This window comes from Coptis chinensis, chromosome 4, assembly GCF_015680905.1.
Source record: "Coptis chinensis isolate HL-2020 chromosome 4, ASM1568090v1, whole genome shotgun sequence".
Taxonomy (NCBI): Eukaryota; Viridiplantae; Streptophyta; class Magnoliopsida; order Ranunculales; family Ranunculaceae; genus Coptis; species Coptis chinensis.
Window position 1 is genome coordinate 68,357,729 of NC_141459.1, and position 21,521 is coordinate 68,379,249.

Here is a 21,521-nt window from a genome sequence, read left to right on the forward strand (position 1 = left end):
CTTAACAGAAAATCCACCATCATTAGTAAGACTTCATACTCTTGTATCTTGCAAATTTGGAATTTGATGTCATTTGGAATTCCCACTTCTAACAAATCCTATCTCCATACCCCATTGAAAAAAATTGCATTCACATCAATAATCTATGAGATCGGGGTATAACACCCCGTGTTTTATTTCGTTTATTTTCCTAATAATAATAATAATGTATAATAGAAAAAAATAAAAATAGGATAAGTGTTAGTGGAAATAGGAGATGTGGGTTTATGGGATAAACCTTCTTCCCTATTTCGGGGGGTTTTGTTTTTAACGAGAAAGAAAACAATATAGAGTTTTCTCCGAGAGTTTACGGGGAAAAACACAAATGAGAGTTTTAGACAGAAAAAAGCGGGGGATTTTTCCGAAAAGAAGAAAAAAGAAGTTTTTTCTTGTAGCTGGCTGATAATCGAGAGAGCTGCAGGTGAGTGGATATTTCACGTTTTATTTTTGTTTACCATCAATTTTGTGATACGAGATCATCGCTCACATGATGTTTTTTTCTTGCCAATACGATATATTGTATAGTGTAAACCCCTTTACTATTGTCGACCGATTTATCACGAATGTCGCAGATAACAAAGATGTAAAAAACTTTGTTAATGGTGCCGTCTCTATTAGATACCATTACCATTGTTAAGTACTACAGTAAATCCATTCGACAAGTTGAGAGTTTAAACCGCCGAAGTCACGGACGGCCGGTGGTTGATGGCGTCGCCATCGGCACAAAGCCCCAAACCGTACTTCTTGTTTTGTGTTTTGAAGTATATTCTTTTTGATTTGTGGTGATGTTGGAACTGTGAGTGTTCTAATTGGTGTGAGATGGGTGATGGTGGACTGGAGATTGGGTGTTGAAGAGCTTTGAAGGTTGGTCATGGTACATTAATAATGCGGCCGAGAATCGCCCAACCATGAACGTAAATCCTATTGCATTGTTTGAACTATTTTGGTTATTATTGGTTGGTTATTGATTGGTTATGGGTGGTTGGAGGTAGTTAGGTGTGTGTGAGTATTGAAAATGGCTTTGTTGAAGCTTTAAAAAGGGTTGTAATGAAATCGACCTCGATTTTGTCGATATAACAAAATCGCGTTTTAAGGTATCGGTGGATTGGGTTTTAGTGAGGATCAAAACCGCTTTGGTTTTTTCTGTCATGGTGGCGGTGGTGGCCGTTGTGGTGGTCGGTGGTGGCTGGAGAAGGAAGGAGTGAAGGAGATGAACAAGAGCCAAAAAAACGATTTTTGGGCTTGGGCCAAAATCGTGGGCTTATATCTTTCTTTTTTTTTGTTTTTTTTTAAATTTGACTTTTAAGTTAGACTTTGGGCCTTTGACTTTGGGCTTTTGGGTTAGAGGAGTTTGGGGTTGGTTGACTTTGACTTTGACCAGAGTTGACTTTTGACTATGGTTGACTTTGACCAGTTGACCCAATTTGACCTTTTAACTCGGATTATGATTTGGGTTATTAAGATAGGTCTAGGGCTATTAGCATACTTGACTTTAGGCTAAGACCTCTATATATACGTGTGTTTGGGTATTAACTACTATGTGATTTTGCAGTATTTTATGATACGCAATGTTATGACACTTAGACATCCATAAAACTAATAACACGTAAACCAAAATTAATTTAATCAAGATACTCATTCGTTCTCTGAAATGATATATAAAATAAATTTCAATAATGCGTAAACAAAATGTACCGCACCCTTTTAGAACTCTCTACGCCTCAAGTTTTGGAAATTGAGTTTTATGACTGTTGATGTCATATGTTAGGTGGGCATTTATTGAATGTGCCATAAATGGCCCGTTAAGCGTATATATAGGGTATTCATTGAATGTGCCATGAATGACCAGGTATTCATTGTTTGCCATGAATGACCATTGACAGCCATGAATGACCGATTGTTTGGATCACCTAGAGAGGAACTAAGGTATTAAGCCTTGCTTGGTTAGTTGTATTCTTTGATTATGCGAGTGTTTGGGTTACTTTTGAATACATAGGATATCTACATATGTTATATGCAAGTTCTAACTTTCTTTTGCAGGAGGGTAGGACTTAATAACATTTTGTGCAGGGACGCGGTCCTACCCTTATACAGCAATGGATATCGGTACGTTTTAATTCCGGTATTTAGATATTAAAACGAGGTATTAGAATGAGTTAAGATAATATAAGTTTTGCTTGGGAAGAACTATGCCGGTTGAGATGACGGAACTACCTGTCTTCCAAGCTGAGAATGATTAGGTTATGATAGATATAAAGTGATGGTTTGGATAATCAAAGTATGATAATGTGTATATGTGGTTAGTCTACTCATACCAGCAAATTCCATTTTGCTGACCCATGTTTGCTTTGTTTTGGCAACGTGGGTGTGTTCTTGGGAACATAGGTGGAAGGCAGTGGAACCGCGGCGTGTGATTTGGATTCTTGCCTGGAGCAGTCCGGGAGTTTATTCTATTAGGTCTGTTTTTTGGAAGTATGTAATAACGTAGTTTCCTTTTCATATGGAATGAGAATACGATGTTGAGGACCTGTTATTCTTAGAATGTTATATTGATGGTTTTTGGATGGAAGATAGACTTTCATAAAGTAATAAAGAGAATTTTGGAGATTTTTGTTGTTAAGTTGATTCTGTTGTGATGTAGGTTTTAGGTTTTGACATGTATTGTATCCACCCCGTCATAGCCTGGGTTTTTAGACAATTGCATATAGTGATGTTTGAGATATTTATATTTCAAATATTCATTATTTTAATTGTTTAGAAAATCGGGCTGTGACACGGGTCTCTATGTTGTCAATCAAAAGACCCCATATCAATATTACCAAGAACTACTCCAAAAATCAATATTACCTGATTCCACATTCCATGAGGAATTAGACTCCACATCCTCTAAGCTATTACAAATTTATTTCCAAAGTAGTGAGGCGAATTGAGATAAGGATAAAGGATGGCCAACAACAAAATACTTACTTCTGAAATTTTTTGCCCACAAAGGCAAAGGTTCTCCAGGACATAAAATACGCCAAGCTTTCTTCATCATGAAAGTTTTCTTGACATCAAAAAGTGAGCATATACCCAACCCACCTTCATTAACAGGGTAGTGTATAAGATTCTTAAGGATACCATGCTCTTTTCTTCTTTCCCTCAGATTCTCCCCAAAAAGATTCCGACGTGATTTTTTCCACACTTTTAAAAACAATATCAAGAACAACCATAGCAGCTAATAAATATATGGAAATAGAAGACAATACATGCCTGATCATAATTAGCTGACCTCCGGATGACAAGAGCTTTGCTTTCCAACCATCACTCGCCTTTGTACTTTAGTAATCAAATCATCAAACAATCTAGAGGTGATACAACCATGATGAATGGGAGCTCCCAAATAAGTAAATGACATCTGCTTCAGTGGAATGCCAACTGCACTTGAAATTGCATTTCTCAATAGTGCTGGTACACGATGGTGCACAAAACATCAACTTTTTGATTGATTCACCATTTGACCAGAACATAATTCATATTTACTAATCAAATCCATAGAACAAGAGTGACTCCCTGCACCCATTTACGAAATTCAAAATATCATCGATGTACAACAGATAAGTAATATGCATACAATATTTCCTTCCTTTAAAATAACCATTATCACAGTTTCTAAAATGCAATGACAATGCTTTTACTCAACACCTTTTCACTCCAAATAAATAGCAAATGAGAAAGGGGGTCTTCTTGTCTTAATCCTCTTGACACCTTGAAGAAGCCCTTATACGCACCTTGCAACACAACTAAAAAATAAGTATCTTCAAAACATTGAGAAATTAATTGCACCCAACTTGAACTAAAACCAAACCTCAAAAGCACATTCTTGAAAAATTGCCAATTAACCAGGTCGTATGCTTTAGCCATATCAAGTTTTATCATGACATTCACATTTTCAATCTTCCGGTTCATCTCCTTTGCTAGTTATTGAGATAAGCCAATACTTTTTGGTGGGCCCATTTTTGCTTATTTCAGACCTGTATGGAATTTTGACCAAACGTTCTTAATCAAATATTGTCTTGTGATACATCATAGCGTAGAGCTCGTCATGTTGATTGTTTTGGTAAATCACATGCCTCAGACGGACTTACGGTTCAAAAGATATGCAATTTGGAAGTTTTGCCTGTCTTTCTCACATATAAGGATCGGACCAGTTTGACCCGCGTTTGACTAGGCTTTTAAGGCTTGACTTTGATTTTCTCTTGGACTCTTTTGCTCCTAAGCTTGGTCTACATCATATTCCTTGCTAAAATATCGGGTTTTACAAAAATTTCACGAAATAAATGATGAAATCTACAAAAGCAAAAAAAAAAGTGTTTATTTATGATATTTACTAACATTTTTGGCCAAAATGATATATTATTAATGGGATAAATATACACTTTTGAGCGCTTACCACATATTTGTCAATTTTCTAGAACTTGTCTCTTATCATCTTCATTTGTAAACTTGAAATAGAAGAGTTCGGAATCAGCTACCATCTCATAATCCCCATTTGTTTTTCATTTTTTTAGGCTCTGTTTGGCAATAGAAAAATGTGTAGTAGCCAACCTAGTTTAGGTGGTCCAATACAGTAGATGTACAAACAACACAAAGTGGGAATGGAAGCTGTTTGGTCTCACTTTCGTTGTCTTCTCTATACCTTGCCCAATGTTTGTCTATGATTGAAATAGGATATATAAAAACAAGTTTTGAAAGGATTAATCCAAAATCAGTGCAATGTTTCAATTTGATTGGCACAATAAATCTTCTTATCACAAAGTAGACAACAAACCCAATCTTCTAATATCTTCTTTGAATACATGACGCCATAAAAATAAAAACAATTAGAATATTCTTCAAAACCACAAACATAAAACCCAACTTAAAATTAATAACAAATTTTGATTGATTGATTTCAACCGATTCGAAAATGCTTGAAGAGAAGAATGGATTACTTGTGGTGGGGTGAGTAAAAATTGTGATTTTGATTTTGTCGAAAGAATAGATGGGTTGGGGGTCTCGGGATGGAGAGAAGTTAGTAACATCATGGAGAAGACAGCGCATGGAGAAAACGACCTAATTCCCTTTTCTTTTTTTCCTTCGAGAGTTCTTGTTTTTACTTTCTCTCTCCTGTATTACGTTGAGGCCTTTCTATACAATATCTATTGGCACTTGTGTAACTCCTTCAACAGTACAATTTGGAGATCAAATTTTTGATGTGAATTATTAGTGGAAGTATCCTTACCTCCTTGGAATATAGAGCTCTAGGCCAGTTTGTTGTTGCTTATGCTAGAATGGATGCCATTTGCAAGGTTGCTCACGATAGAAGGGTTTTGAGAAAGCACTTGAGGCGTTGGCAAGGAAGAATTTTGGTTTGGGAGAGGTGGAAAGTTTTGTATGTTCTCCAAATGTGAAGCCATCGAGAGGTTATAATAGATAAACCCAGAGAGAAAGTTGATATGTAGTTCTAGGAAGGTCAACTGAGAAAAATGCCTTGGTCAACGCAGTAAAAGATCTGGATAAATGCTTAAAAATGAAGTTTTTTTTATATCCAAGGTATTAGCAAGAAGATTACTAAAAAAAAAAAGCCTAGCCTACACCTCTATCCCCCATGGTTAAGTTTGTTGCTAGTGAAATAACTGATTACTTTGTTTTTGTCTTGGTCCCTTTAGAATGTCTTGCAAAAAATTGGGGTGATGGTTATGGGCAAGGCTGTCAATGGATAGGTTTGGGTTGGATTCTAGAAATTCAAAAACCGAACCGATAAGATAATTGGGCACTTCAAATTGAACCAAACCGATAATATTATATTTCATCCAAAACATAACCGAACCGATAAGATATATTACAAATCGAAACCGAACCGACCTAAATCGAAAACTATAAAATCAATTAAATCCTAAATCAAATCAATTAATTTTAGAAACACAATTGATAAAACCTATACAAAATTAATAATAGATATTACTAAAATGCCATTTTATTAGTTCGGTGGAGTAAGGCAGGTCATCGAGTTGAGCTGTTCGTGAGTAACTTAAGCTCGGCTCGTCAAAAGCTTGACTCAAACTCATTCGCACAAAAGTATGAATCGAGCTTTAGCTTAATTTAAAGCTCATTCTAGATAGCGAGTAGTTCGAGTTTGAGTAACTCGCGAGCTACTCGAGTCGAGCTCGAACTCGAGTAGCTCGCATTTTATATGCCCATACGTAGTATATAATTTATAATTTATATGTCATTTTATACTTTATACCCAACTATAATTTACAATTTATACTAGTTTTAATGTTTTATATACATTTTTTTCGAGTTTGAGCTCGAGTACGAGTTTAAACGAGCACAACTAAACTTGAGCTCGAGCTCGAAGCGTAAAACGAGTTGAGCCGGGTCGAGCTTGAGCTTCAATATTAGGCTCGAAGGCAAGTTCGAGTCGAGCTTCTGCATGTGCGAGTCGAGCTCGAGTATAGCAAAACTTGACTCGGGTAGCTCGATGACCAGCCCTACGGTGGAAGACAAACCCGAAACCAAGCCAATATTTTATCAGTTCGGTTTCAGTTTGGTAAAGGGCAAACTAAATTTCCAAAACCCAAACCATTTTTTTATCGATTTGGCTCAGGTCAGTTATCGGGTTATTGAAACCCATTGACAAACAACCCTACTTATACTTATGGGGAAATAAATTAGAGGATAAATGTCACACCCCAAATTTCAAGAAAATTAAAATAGGAAATTATCCAAGATATAATTACCTCAATCGTCACCCTATTCCATCTCCTGAAAACCCAAGATGAAATGAAACCCTAATAACCCATTACCAAACACGATATAGAAAAATGAGATCAAATTAAAACCGAAATAACAGCTCTTCATTCACAAATAAAAAATTACTAACCAACTCTATTACATCTGTTTCAAATCAAAACTTTCTACTTCAAAAAACTTAAACTAGTAAGGCTCCAAAAGCGAATCCAAATTAAAAGTCATCATCCACTGCATTCTACCATCTATGTTTCCAAGAACATACCCATGTTGCAAAAGAAAGCAAACATGGGTCAGTAAATTGAATTTTCTTGTATGAGTAAGACTAAAATAAAATATACAGTACTACATTCAATTTTCTAATAAATAAATAAAACATTACCAACCATTGTAACTTGGAAGACAAGATAGTTCCGTTTTCCAAAACGGCGTATAGTTTCTTCCCAAGTAAGATTTCATTTCTAATAACTCATTCTAATAACTCAGTAATTGAATTAAATCTTACCGATAACCGCTTCTGTGTAAGGGTAGGATAACGTCTTTGCATAAAAAGTTAATAAGTCATACCCTCCTACAAGACAAAGTTAGGTTTCCCAAACATAATCATTTAAAGTATACATTTATTTCACTCTCATTGCAACCATCATGGGTATACATAATCTGACATAATATATCATAAATATTAACAATCATGTCACACCACCATATCCATCATATCACGCTAACCACATTCACGCCCATTCTTTCGTAAGAAATTATATGCATCATATCATAATACACAACTAATCATATCCAATAACTCACTCATATATAAAACCAATATTTTACTTAAAAACCACTCGTCTACTTATGAGAAAGAGAAAATATCACAACCAGGGAGTACATTCATCTCGTGAATATCAACTCACACAAACCAAGTATACATTCCTTTTATAACAAATCCTATACATCATAATACACATATATTCATATGCAATAACTCAGTCATATGTAAAATCAATATTTTACTTTTCTTATTAATTATCTCGTTGACTCATTTATTAATAGACACTGCCTAACCTTTAGTTACAACTCCACGATTTGCACTTCACACATTTGCTAAATCACACATACCCGTGTGCCTCACTCACACCGAGTACCACTACAAGACATATGTCCCAAGCGGGGATATCGCCTCTAAGAACATATTTTCATCTTGTAAACTCGTAATTTGTGAGTCACAGCCATCTTTGGACATTCCATACACATAATCACAGCCTCTTTGGGCATAAAATCTCAGGTCATTCATGGCACATTCAATGAATACCTTGGGTCATTCCCGCCACATTCAAGAAATACCCATCATAACACTAACAGATCATTCATGGCACATTCAATGAATACCTTAGGTCATTCTCGCTGCATTCAAGGAATACCCAGACTTACATTCCCGTACACTCAAGGAATACAACCACCCGCAAGGCAAATGCCTTAGTTCCTCTCTAAGGCGGCTTTTCACATGACATCATTAGTCATAAACATTTCATTTCTTTTCTTTTCATCAAAGAGGCGTAGAGAGATCTAAAGATGTGGGCAACACATTAAATTTTCACAACACTTTTTAACACCCAAGAGTTATCATTTATTATAATATTTTTATCATAAAATATACATCTTCTCGATCACACAGTAGAATCATTAATAAAGATTCCAAGCATAATAGTCATTCAAATTGCCTACATATCGAATATATAAACCATATATATCAAAATTCTCAATTATGAGTAATGCATTAATTAAATGCCTCATGAATTAACATACACTCCCAATCGAAGAGCAACACTCTGAAAGAGCACAATCAAGTTCTACATATCGTTTATCACAAAAAACAATATATAATATAGTATAGTGGCTGCACTTTTGTTCAAAGCTGCCTACATATCCAAATCTTATAAGATTGGAATCAAGCCTTTGTAGTTCTTATCAGCCATATAGTCAAAGTCAAAGAACAATAAGAATTCATGCCTTAAGATTTCACACTTTATTTCCCTTTCATTCCTCAATTATATATATACTAAACTCAAACTTTATTGTAACATATCGCGTGTTAACATTTAGGGTTTGTACAACAATTGTACAAATGTGAAATTAAGCAATCAAGGCACCCATATGCCTAAGTACAATTATTTATCTCATTATAAAAAGTAAAGTTAACTAGAGCTCACCTAAAAGAAAACATGGAACGTTATATAGTTAACTTGCCAAAGAAATAACTTTTTCTACAGTCATCCAAATGCTACTTCACTTGATTATTTGAAAACTAGAATAGGTATACTTACTTTTTTATGTAGAACTCAAATCCCAACCTCAACCCATCTAGAAGAAAACTTAGGTCGAAAACAGTAAAAATCCTAATCATTAGCAAACTAGAATTCTAACGCGCTATCTTCCAAAGACCATAACTCTTTCCACAGATGTCCAAACGTGACAAGGATTTTTGCATTGATAAGAAGACTCTCAGAACTTACTCTTTTATGTTTACAAAAATTCTAACTCACTCTAACTATATTAAAACTGGACTTGAACACAGTGCGCAGAAACTGATTTCTGGCTCACTGTTTTTTGTCAACCAAACTTCCAGACATCATTGATGTCTCCACAGGACTTGGAATGGGACAAGTCCAATTAAGTTAGAAAGAAAACTCATAAAACTCACATTTTTCAGTTTTACGAAAACTCTAAATCCCCCCTAGCTTTATGCAATTTGAGATAAAACCCTATGTGGATAACTATTTTCTGACGAATAGAATTTCTGATGCATAGCATTGTCGAGGTCATATCTTTTCCGTCACTCACCCAAATTAAGTGCGTCTCACTGCATCGGATAAAAGACTCTCTAAGGTTTCATTAGGTTTTGGTTTTGCACAAATCTATAAAGTATAGTGTCCTATACACTTTCTACAATGCAACATGTCCAGAATATGTGCACAAATAGTCATCATATATTGAAGTCAGTTTTCATAATCTTAAACACTAGTATGAACTCGGGTCAAAGTATGAGGTTGTACTTATGTAAATCTAGATTCTAATGGTTTTGGAATCAACACAAAAGAGTAAATTTTTTATTTTATAAGAATTTATTATTGCAGACTGCTCAGTTTTAGTCCCAGTTTCTGCGTCAGACTTCAACTTCAATTTTAGTATGCAAAATGACTAGATATGAAATTTTACAAAACACGAAAGTTGTATATATGCATGTCTAAAGTAAACAAGTGTTGGATTCATATAAAAAAGATCAAAACGAATTTTCTATGCTTAAATTACCACGAACAGTTTTGAAATTCTGAAAATCAAAACCTTATAATATGAATCCAATGACTTCAAATCATTCAAAACAGTTGCAGGCCTATATAATACTACCAATCAATCAATAAACACATGGTTTACTCACTACCGTATACAAATACTCCTCAACACGACAACACCTATATATCAAAGCAAAACTTTTGGTGCTAGTAACTCAGTATACCAAAATCTCTGATTAAACAAATAATTTCGATCACACAATTCCATTATAGAGAATTAAATACACAACTAATCTAAACCATAGTAATAAATCAATTATATAAAAATGAGGTTTAGACTACACGCCTGAAGTTAATCGAAAAACGAAAACGTTAGTGAAAGTGAAATAACCGACGAACATGAAAACCAATGGTAAAGTATTGTCTTCCTCCGCCCCTTTCTCTTTCAAGCACTCTCAAACAATAGCTATATCTCTCTCTGTTTTTTCTCTTGTATGTTTCTCTCTATTTTTCTTTTCTTTTTTGAAAAACCCACAAGAATAGGAAAGAGGGAGCAAAAGAGGGTTCGGTTGTAACCCCTTCTCTTTCCCCCATGTTTTGTCTTTCTTTTATCTTTATCCTATTTTTATTATTTTTATTATTATTATTATTATTATTATTATTAATTAACTTTATATATGTTTCGACCCCCACCTACATGGCAAACGTCCATTAGTAGGGGTCTCTATTTTATTCATTTAATCAACAGGGCTAAAGCCCAATTCGCAATATCATGGATCAATGTACAGGCCCATTAACTCATGTGTCTAAGGCTGAACCTTAGCCACATGGCTTGCCACTAATGTACGTTGATTTATGTCCAGATTCATTTCTTATCAAAGAGATAGTTATCAGTTGACAGTTATACTCTATCACAATTACTCAAGATACAAGATTACTTGAGCTACAAGGACTCTCTACTCTACCTCTATAAATATCAAACTATTTTTCATAAGGAACTACGTGGAAACTTGATCCCTAGATAATAGATCTTGGGTACGTAGGCAGCCATTATTTGGTTCAGTTTCATCTCCCCCAACATCAAAATCCTCTGTTTCTTAGTGCGTTCGTCACCATTGCTCTCGTTGTGTTGAAGCAGTTTACTGCCGAAACATAATTGGCGCCGTCTGTGGGGACCGAACCCACGACCACGTGGTTAAAAGCCTATCATAAACTTGACATTGATCCAAGTTTCAGGCCAGTTCGCCAAAACCAAAAGAATGGCACCTGATCGGAAGCTCAAAGTTAAAGAGGAGATTGATAAGCTACTTGCGGTTAACTTTATCCGACGAAGTTACTTACCCAAAATGGCTTGCTAATGTCGTCAGCGATGCCAAAAAGAACGGACAAACCAGAATTTGTATTGACTTTACAAACCTTAACGCAGCTTGTCCGATTCATCCGTATCCATTGCCCGCGAATTTCGAACTAGTGGATTCCACCGGATTCTAAGCCTATCTTTCATGGATGCTTCTTCGTGGTACTACCAGATCTCTTTGAATGTTGATGACCAAGAGTTCACCGCTTTCATTATCGACCAAGGCATTTTCTGCTACTAATCGTTATGCCTTTTGGTCGAAAAATGCCGCAAACCTACCAAAAGCTTGTCAATACAATTTTTTCCGATCTGTTGGGGATAATAATGGAGGCTTATATTGATGATATAGTCGTTAAATCAAAGCTTACTGGTGATCATCTTTCCGATCTTCAACTTGTTTTTGATAGGCTTAACAAGTATAACATGAGACTCAATCCCGCCAAATGTTCTTTTGGCCTCTCTTCTGGAAAATTTCTGGGATACCTCATGACTCGTAGAGGTATTGAGGCTAATCCCCGATCGATACGCGTGCGTTATTGATATGCCATCACCAAAAAATAAGAAGGAAATTCAACGGCTTACTGGTCGGCTTGCCGCTCTTCATAGATTTATTTCTAAATATTCCGATCGTTGTCATCCCTTCTTCTAGACTTTAAAGGGGGCGGCAACTTGGAACGATGATTGTGAGATGGCATTGCAACAACTGAAGAAATACTTGGTTAGTCCTCCTATATTAACAAGTCCTTCAACAGGTCAACCTATTGGCATGTACCTAGCAGCTACAACTCAAGCTGTTAGTGCTGTTCTTTTTGTCGATGATGGTAGACCCGTCTTTTTTATCAGTAAGACGTTAACCGGAGCTGAGTCTCGTTATTCAAAAATGGAAAAAATTGCACTTGCATTGGTTCATGCCGCTCGTCGGTTAAAACCATACTTCCAGGGGAGGTTGGTCAGAGTTTATACTGAGTATCCCTTACGCAAGGCCTTTCGTAATGCACAAGAATCAAGCAAATTAGCCGAATGGGAAAGTTATCTTAGTGTATATTGCATTGTCTTTGAAAGTCGTACTGCTGAAAAAGGACATGCTCTAGCTTCTTTGATAGCTGATTTTCCGATTGATGATTCTCCTATTGACGATTTCTTGCGCCAAGAAGAATCTATGGAAGACATTCTGCCACCAATAACTGGGGGCGACGAAGACCAACTTGCAAACGCAATTCCTAATCCCATTGACCTATGGATTGTTTATTCAGATGGCTCCCATAATAAATCTGGGTCTGGAATTGGATGCGTTTTTGTTAAACCCGGCGGAGAGAAGATTGAGAAATCGGTGCGACTTGGTTTCGCCGCTTCAAATAACGGCCGAGTATGAGGCTGCCATTTGTGCCTTGAGAACGACTTTTGAAACTGGGGAAAGCTCTAGTTATACACGGATTCTCGCCTTGTAGCCAATCAGTTTGGCGGGTCTTTTGAAGCAAGAGATGACCGTATGACGGCTTATCTTGGTTTGATACATAGCCTTGCTCGACAATTTGATAGCATCTCTATCACTCAAAGACCCCGAAATGACATACGTCATGCTGATTCATTGGCTTATCTCTCCGCCGCCGTTAGAAGCAAAGAGTCAAGACATATCACTGTGGAGTTCCAGAAAGAGCCAAGCATTGACTTTACCGAAAAAGAATTGCATGACTTGTATGTACATGAAAGCAATTACTTGTTTTGCTTGTACACAACAGCGAAATACGACCCACGTATAATCGCACCAATCATGACTCGGAAGCGGAAAAGGGAGATGGAAAATTCACAACATGACCATACTTTGGATCTTCCATTAGAATCTGTAGATCCGTTTGTTCCTCCTGAATTCGCTCCCGAAACAGATAGTGAGTTGGTACATGAAGCAGATGATAGTCCTGAAGTTCCCGATATGATACTATCAGAGCCAGTGATGATCTCCGATGCGCAAGATTGGCGTCTTCCTTATATCCACTACTTGCAAGTTTCTTTGCTTCCGCCAGAACCAAAACTCGCTGAAAGAATCAAACGCGATGCATGGAAGTTTTTGGTGATATCTGTTACTGACGGAAGTTTGCAATTATATCGCAAAGGCTCAGACTTAAACCCTATGTTGCGATGCCTCTTAAAACAGGAAGGACCTCAAGTTTTGGAAGAGATTCACTCCAGCTTATGCGGAAGCCACTCCAAGGGGCGAAGTTTAGCTCATAAGACTATGACACAAGGCTATTGGTGGCCAGAGATGCAAAAGGATGCAAAACACCTATCTGAGAGGTGTGAGCCATGCCAAAAGCACGATAATATGAGTAAACTACACATTCTTGAGTTGCATCCCATGCTAAGCCCGTGGCCATTTGCCAAATGGGGCTTAGACATTATTGGTCCTTTACCTAAAGCTCCAGGTAGTATACGATTCCTTCTTGTGGCAACCGATTACTTTACCAAATGGGTAGAAGCAAAGCCTTTGGTCCAAATCCATGCTTCCAATGTCAAAATGTTTTTGTGGAGAAATATTGTTTGTCGTTTTGGCATCCTCTGCGGCACTTGTATCGGATAATGGTAAACAATTCGATCTTTGAAGAAATTAAATCGCCTACGTGCTAATTTGAAGATACGGCATAACTTCTCCGCACCTTATCATCCATGAAAGCCAATGGGCAGGCCGAAGCCACCAATAAGGTGATTTTGGCCAACCTAAAGAGGCGTTTTGGTGGCGCAAAGGAAATTGGGTCAAGGAGTTACCACCGCCTTCTTGTGGGCTTATAGGACAACGCCAAAATATTCAACTGCATTATCACCTTTTAACCTTGCATATGGTGCTTTGGCGATCTTTACCTACAAACTGATTTCCAAGACATCTCGGTCGATTCGCGGTTGAAACAGTTCCAATGACACTACTTTGGCTCGGTCAAAAGCTCTTATTGATGAGGTTCGTTCTAAGGGACTACAACAAATGATTAAGTATCAAAGTCGACATGAAACGGAACTACGACAAGAAGATCCGTCCTAAGTCTTTTGCTCCTGAAGACTGGGTTCTTTGTAGAAACCCAAAGCTTATAGAATCAGGAAAGTTTGGGGAAAATTGGCAAGGACCCTACATCATAGATCATCCAGCATCTAAGGGGTCATATTTCCTCCGTACTATTTCTGGAAGAATAATAGAGAAGCCATGGAATGCTTACCACCTTCGCAAGTCTTACCGTTAGGAAATTTTTTGCAATTTTACATTACTCCATCAATAACAAATCTATCCATCTATGTAGTTCGTTCTATTTTATCCATCAATAAAGGCATTCAACATCCATTCTCTTAGTTTGGTTGTCATTTTACATTTCTCTATTCGTCTGTACTTTTACTTTCAACAATGTCATTCATTAACGTTCATTCTAGGGAGGTCATTCATATTATGCCTTTTTCGGTCCAAGTAAGTCGCATTCATGCCTACTTGGACGGAAATCGAGTCAATAAGATGGTTATTCTTGCTCGGAACAATTATTGCAATACTCCCACAATACAATATCCGTGCTAATTCCACTACTAAGGCAATGGCGTTGTGTTTTAGTTTGGTCCCAGGGCACGGGTGACGACTTTGAACCTGTGACAACTCCAACAGTTGTCAGGCCTTGCTTCACGTTCGGTACAAATATTTTAACACCTGAATAGCTAGGTTCATTGGGGACGATCATGTCCCCTTTGCCTTTCAATAACTTTCTCCAATGGTTCTATATTGGGAGGTTTTTCTCTCTACATGGGGGCGTCTCGTTCTTTTACATTCATAAATCAACAACACTAAGTTTTATACAGGTATGTTATCTGACATCACAATGATATTCAATAGCCAACACATACTTTATTTTTATTTTCATAAAAAGAATTTTTAGCTCTACGATATTACATACTTCCGCAATCACATGATCATTGGTTTGGGAAAATCCAATGGTTTCTTCCCAACTTTTTGCATATACAACTCGTACAAATCCTTGTAATTCATCTTCTCACGTTCTAGTTCATCGCCCGTTTCTATTAAAGTCTCTGTCAGTTGTCTTCTGGACGATTCACGATGTGCCATTTGCACGTGATCTTGGCGAGCCGCTTCGTTTAAATCATCATTAAACTTGTTATTTTTCTCTACCTCTTTTTGCGCACGTTTAAGTTCCTGATCTTTGGTCGCCATGAGTGACTTCAATTCTATCACATCTGCTTTTAAGTGTTTGTGTTCCTCCATTACCTCACAGGCTTTCCCAATTTCTTCGTATGATCTCTCCTCTGCTTCTTCCGTCCGCTCGGTTAAGTTTTTGTTTTCGTCTTCTAACTCTCTGATGGTTCCGCTTAACGCTTTGTTTGCCTCTTCCAATTTTTGGTTGAGTATCTTCACTTTCTCTATCTCTTCTAAGGCATTGACTTCATTCGGAACGATATTTTTCTTCGCGACTTTTTCATGAATTTCTTTGGCCCATACTACCGCCGTTTTAACCTGCGGCGAAAAATATCTGATTTCATCAATCTTTCAAACTTTAACACAAGTTTGCAATAACTAATAAAAATAAATAAATACTATCATACCTGGTTTATACTATCGAAAATCATTGACACTGCTCTGTCATATTCTCCGATGTTCTCCGTATTCTGGTCACATTTTTTATATTTTTTGAGCCCTTCCATTGGAGTAGTCCCGGGCGATCCCTTCACTTCGTCTTCCAAACTTGAACATCTCTGCTTCATCTGCAAATTTTCATCGGTTTAGTGTTGGACACAAATTTCTTTACCGTCCTAACACAATAGTAAAAATCAACGGTCAACTTACGGTTAACAGATTCTGTGGTTTTCCTCCATGAGTAGTATTACCCCTAACAGTACTTGCCAGTGGTTGTTGGATTCTTTGCTCCTACATTTTGCTTTGCAGTTTATTTTCTTTCACCGACTTTGTGTTTCTTATTTACTATCTTTTGTAAGTATCAACGCTTTTAGTTTCTTTTCCCGCCATTCTTTTCCTGTGTATACCAGACCAAAGCGAGATATTACATCTCAACACACTTTTACATATCTATGTTTTCTACGGTACATACCTTTTCCTCTTGATCTTTGCTGTTATGTATTATCTTTAAAATGCAGGATGTTTTGTGCATTATAGTCTCGTCCCTCGAGGCATCATACATTGTAACGTTGGTTGTCTCTCTTGGTCTCCGTTCGCCCGTTTTCTTGTAGCACATCTTCTTTTGTACAATTCGCTTTTTTTGCTTAGCAAACTCAGCACTAGTTCTCGCTGTGTTAACTCCGTTCCATCTTCTTTTTCACTATCGCTGTCGCTGCCAAATATTGCATTTCTGAGACTCTTACTTTTCTTCGCCATTTCGCTATGTGTCTCCTTGGACCTATCGGGCCGTTGTTCGATACCCCCATAATGTCGGAAATCAACGATATCATCAAAGTAGCTCAGATCTACCAATCTTTCATCCGAGCATTCATGAAAGAAGAAACGAAGATTGTTCTCCACTTCCTTCTCCAATTCAATGTCTGGTAGTGTACTCGCATTCTCTGTTCGACACAATAATAACTCTTGTTAGTCAACAGTTTACTCGTAATAAAATTTTCTATACTTATGTTTTGGCTTACCTCGAAATTTGTTCGGCACTTTAAACTCTGTCGGATTCCACTTCCCTCGCAAGCGGTACAGAAATCTATCCCATCCGGTGTATATTTTTGGGAACCCTTTAAAACTTCTGTTTGAATCCTTGAATTCAACTTCAAATTTTATGTACCCTTTCGTCAGTATGGCTTTCGGTCGTATCAACGCAAAGATTTCTTGATCCCCGAACCTTCTGTTAAATTCATTTTGTAAACGGTGCGCTCTCGTAAAGATCAACCAGAACGATATTGGTAGTTGTCCCGGTGCTATTTGCCACCACTCTAATAATTGTGCAATTTCTTTGCTCAACGGAATTGCATTCCTGCAATTTAATTGTGTGTAAGTCATTACTACTTCATCTTCTTCGACTTTCGTTTCAAATTCATACACTTCATCAATCTCAAATTTCTCGAGTCCTAGTATTTTCTGTATTTCCTTAAGCGACCATCGACGCGGTTCCAGGTAGTCGCTGTACCTGTCACCTTCTTTCCACCTCACCAAGTCTGCAATTGTCATCGAGTTTTCTTCTCAATTATTTTTCGCCCGTATAGTACGGTAGTTCTACCTGTAAAAAAAAAAAAAAAAAAAACCAAAAACAAAAAAAAAAAAAACCAAAACAAAAAAAAAACAAAACAAAAACAAAAACAAAAAAAAAAAAAAAAAACAAAAACAAAAACAAAAAAAAAAAAAAACAAAAAGCGGGTTGAAAAGCGAGGAAAAACCGGGTTCACTAGGCCATATTAAAGGAGGGCAGGTATGGTGCCCCTCCTTTACTGGCGATGCACTAGATCGTGTTTAAAGTTTCACTTTTCAATTTTAAAACCGCCAGCACATCGTTTCTTCTTCTCCAGCGGAAACAAAGACATATCTCGTTTTCATGCTCGCTGCTGCTGGAAACGACCCACGAAAATCAGCACCACCGCGTCAGCACGCTCATACCACCCGAGCTCCCCACCATAACATGTTGGTTATGTTTGTTTTTCAGATAATGGCGCCATCAGTATCGCCTTCCACGCTTTCCTTCTCATCAGCTCATGTAGGACTTCGATACATACACCAACAGTGTTATGTCATCTCCACATGATCCATGAAGTGATTCCTGAGGAAGGAGTTCAACAGTTAACGCCCATGCAAAAAAAAAAAAAACAAAACAACATAATGCGCAAGGGTTACTTACCACGGTATCATCAGCCTCCAAGATGCGCTGAAGGGTACGGTGAGTTTTCCGCTCTCAAATCTATCTGTAGCGAAAGATACAACTAAATCTTTTGAAGGCGCCAGCAACAGGATGACTTTGTGAATAAGCCATTTTTCGTGATCTTTTCGATCACTTTTTACTGGTGCGATAGTAAGAATAGATGAAGACGATGACGAGAGGAGTTGCCTGGAACAATAGGAACGTATAGGTGGATGAGAACGATACTAACCTTTTCTTCAAAACCCACAACTTTTCTTCATCCGAAGTTCTCTTGCCTACGTCTGTGTAATTTTTATGGAGTAGGATATGCGGCCAGCACTTATATAGGATTATGCGCGGGTTTTCCAGTGTTGGTGGAATTCTTCTCCAACTCCGACTTCATCTCTACTCTCAATTCTTATCTCATCCGAACACTTTGAGTCCTATTACTGTTTAACTTCCTTTTATTATTATTATTACTATACTGCCCCTACATTTAATTTTCAACGGTATAGTCCAAATATCGCTATTCCGTTGGCACGCTTCGTCGAATTCAGATTTCGCGTTATCACGTGACGCGTTCGGTACAGTTTTCGCCAATCAATTTCTTTTGCAATTTTATTTATGTGCATCTTTTATTCTATCTATGCGTTTTCGGCCGTTTTTTATTTAACTACGTCATTGCGTCCCGTATACGTTAATTTGACATTTTTTCATTTCCGCTAATTCACAAATATTTCCCGATTGTCCATTTATCTTATCGTTTACGTTCACACGATACTTTGTTATACACTCCGCTTACTCTTTTCTTAATTCACGTTTTCCGTGATTTATCTTCTCTTCTTTGCCATGTGAACTTTGTTCGCCTGACAAAGAGGGGGCGGTGTTTCGACCCCCACCTACGTGGCAAACGTCCATTAGTAGGGGTCTTTATTTTATTCATTTAATCAACAGGGCTAAAGCCCAATTCGCAATATCATGGATCAATGTACAGGCCCATTAACTCATGTGTCTAAGGTGAACCTTAGCCACATGGCTTGCCACTAATGTATGTTGATTTATGTCCCAGATTCATTTCTTATCAAAGAGATAGTTATCAGTTGACAGTTATACTCTATCACAATTACTCAAGATACAAGATTACTTGAGCTACAAGGACTCTCTACTCTACCTCTATAAATATCAAACTATTTTTCATAAGGAACTACGTGGAAACTTGATCCCTAGATAATAGATCTTGGGTACGTAGGCAGCCATTATTTGGTTCAGTTTCATCTCTCCCAACATCAAAATCCTCTGTTTCTTAGTGCGTTCGTCACCATTGCTCTCGTTGTGTTGAAGCAGTTTACTGCCGAAACAATATACATTTAATTAAAAAGGGGAATAAAAAATAGGGGTGTTATAATAAACTCATGGAAAGGAGATATTTTAAACAGTACTATTCCGGTTCGAGGGACTCAACTTTTTTTTACTCAATTTTAACTCAAGTTTATGACCCTTAGATTGGTTCCATCTAAGGGTCTAGATTTTAACAAGAAAACCACTAAAACTGATGACATCATGAAACTTCTGCTATATTTTTTCCTCCAAATTTCATTCTCTCTCCCATCGTGTTCTTTTCTCCTTCAATTGGAGCCTTTACAAAGAAAAACATAAAAATAATATAATAATAAAAAAATACATTGTAAAAGGAATAAGTGATTTTGAAGTTGTAGTTGTGTTGAGTATTTCAAAATTGTATTGAATGAGGTTCACTATAAATTGTTTGGAGCTTGAATGATTGAGAGTTTTAGAAGGAAGGAAGGCAGGTTTCTTTTAGGACTTGTTTATTTAACTCTACTTGTATGAATAACATTAGAAAGACTTGTTGAATGAAAGATTGAAAGCAAATAATTATTGAAAGGAAGAAATAACTTGATTGAAATGAAGAACAAAGAAAGAAATAACTTGATTGAATTGAAGAACAAAAAGTAAAGAACTTGAATGTAAATGACTTGAAAAATAAAATTCTACACTACTCCTACATGACATTAAAATAAATCTAGGTGCATTCTCTCATCCTACTTCTGAGTTCTTATACCCCTACTTTTACAAAAGACTTATTTGCTCTCTCCCTCTACATTCGAGACACCTCACCAAATTTGCTTTATGCTTTTTCTTTTTGCTTTTGCTTTTTGATTTCTTCTTGATCAAGCTAGGTTTTAGAGAAAGCCTTCTTTTGTGTCAAGGACATCTATCTCTGGTCTTTTGAGTTATGGACTTGACATTCCGCTCTCTGGTTTGGAGTCCTTGACCTTTGACTTTGACTTTGACTTTTTTAACACTTTTTCATAGCAGCTTCGAGTATTCATAATAGGCGTAAATAAGGCTCCTTTTGATGCTAAGATGCAACTTTTATGATAAGTGGTCTGAATTACTCTGTAACCTGAAAAATACAATAAAAGCTATGAGTTGTCTTTTCATTATGCGTAAGAAAGGCTGTAATGTAGTAATGTAAGGGTAATAAAATGCACATTTGGGAGCTGATCACCACCCCCAAATAGTATTTTGCTTGTCCTCAAGCAAAGATGAGAGAAAAACTAGGATCACAAATGAGTGATTTAATATTAATTATACTAATCTCATTTCGCAGAGTGAGATTGCATTGACCATATGCAACAAGGCCTTAAACCACTAGGGATTCCCTAGCGGACGAGCTTTAAGTCTCATGAGAGTTTTCCAAAGAAGGTACTCACAAACTTCTTCTATCTAGTACAAAAGGTCTTGTCTCCTTATTTATTCTTAGAAGTCTATACATCTCATTAGCGGGGAATATGGATAAGCTCCTTTGAACTTAGAATAATATATGTACAGTAGTTTAATCATCTAAAGATAAATGCGCAAAACATGGGCAATGAAATGCAAAAGCAGAGTCATTTCCGAAACTTTTAGAGACCGGCCTTAAAGTGGGTTCTCACAGAGGTGTGTTGCAATCACAACTCTCTAATAGATTCACTAAAGTTTCTCTCAAGTGCAATAGACACTTATATTTCTCACATACACGAATGACGTACAAAGAAATCGGGATCAATTGATCACCAATACACCATAACATCCTATTTGTAACGGATATACATCCGTTACAAAAAATATTAGTAACGGTTATCTTGCGTTGACACAAAAGCGTGACTAATATTAGTAACAGATATTTGTAACACTTATTATCCGTTACAAAATTTACTAACGGTTATAAAGTGTTAATGAAAT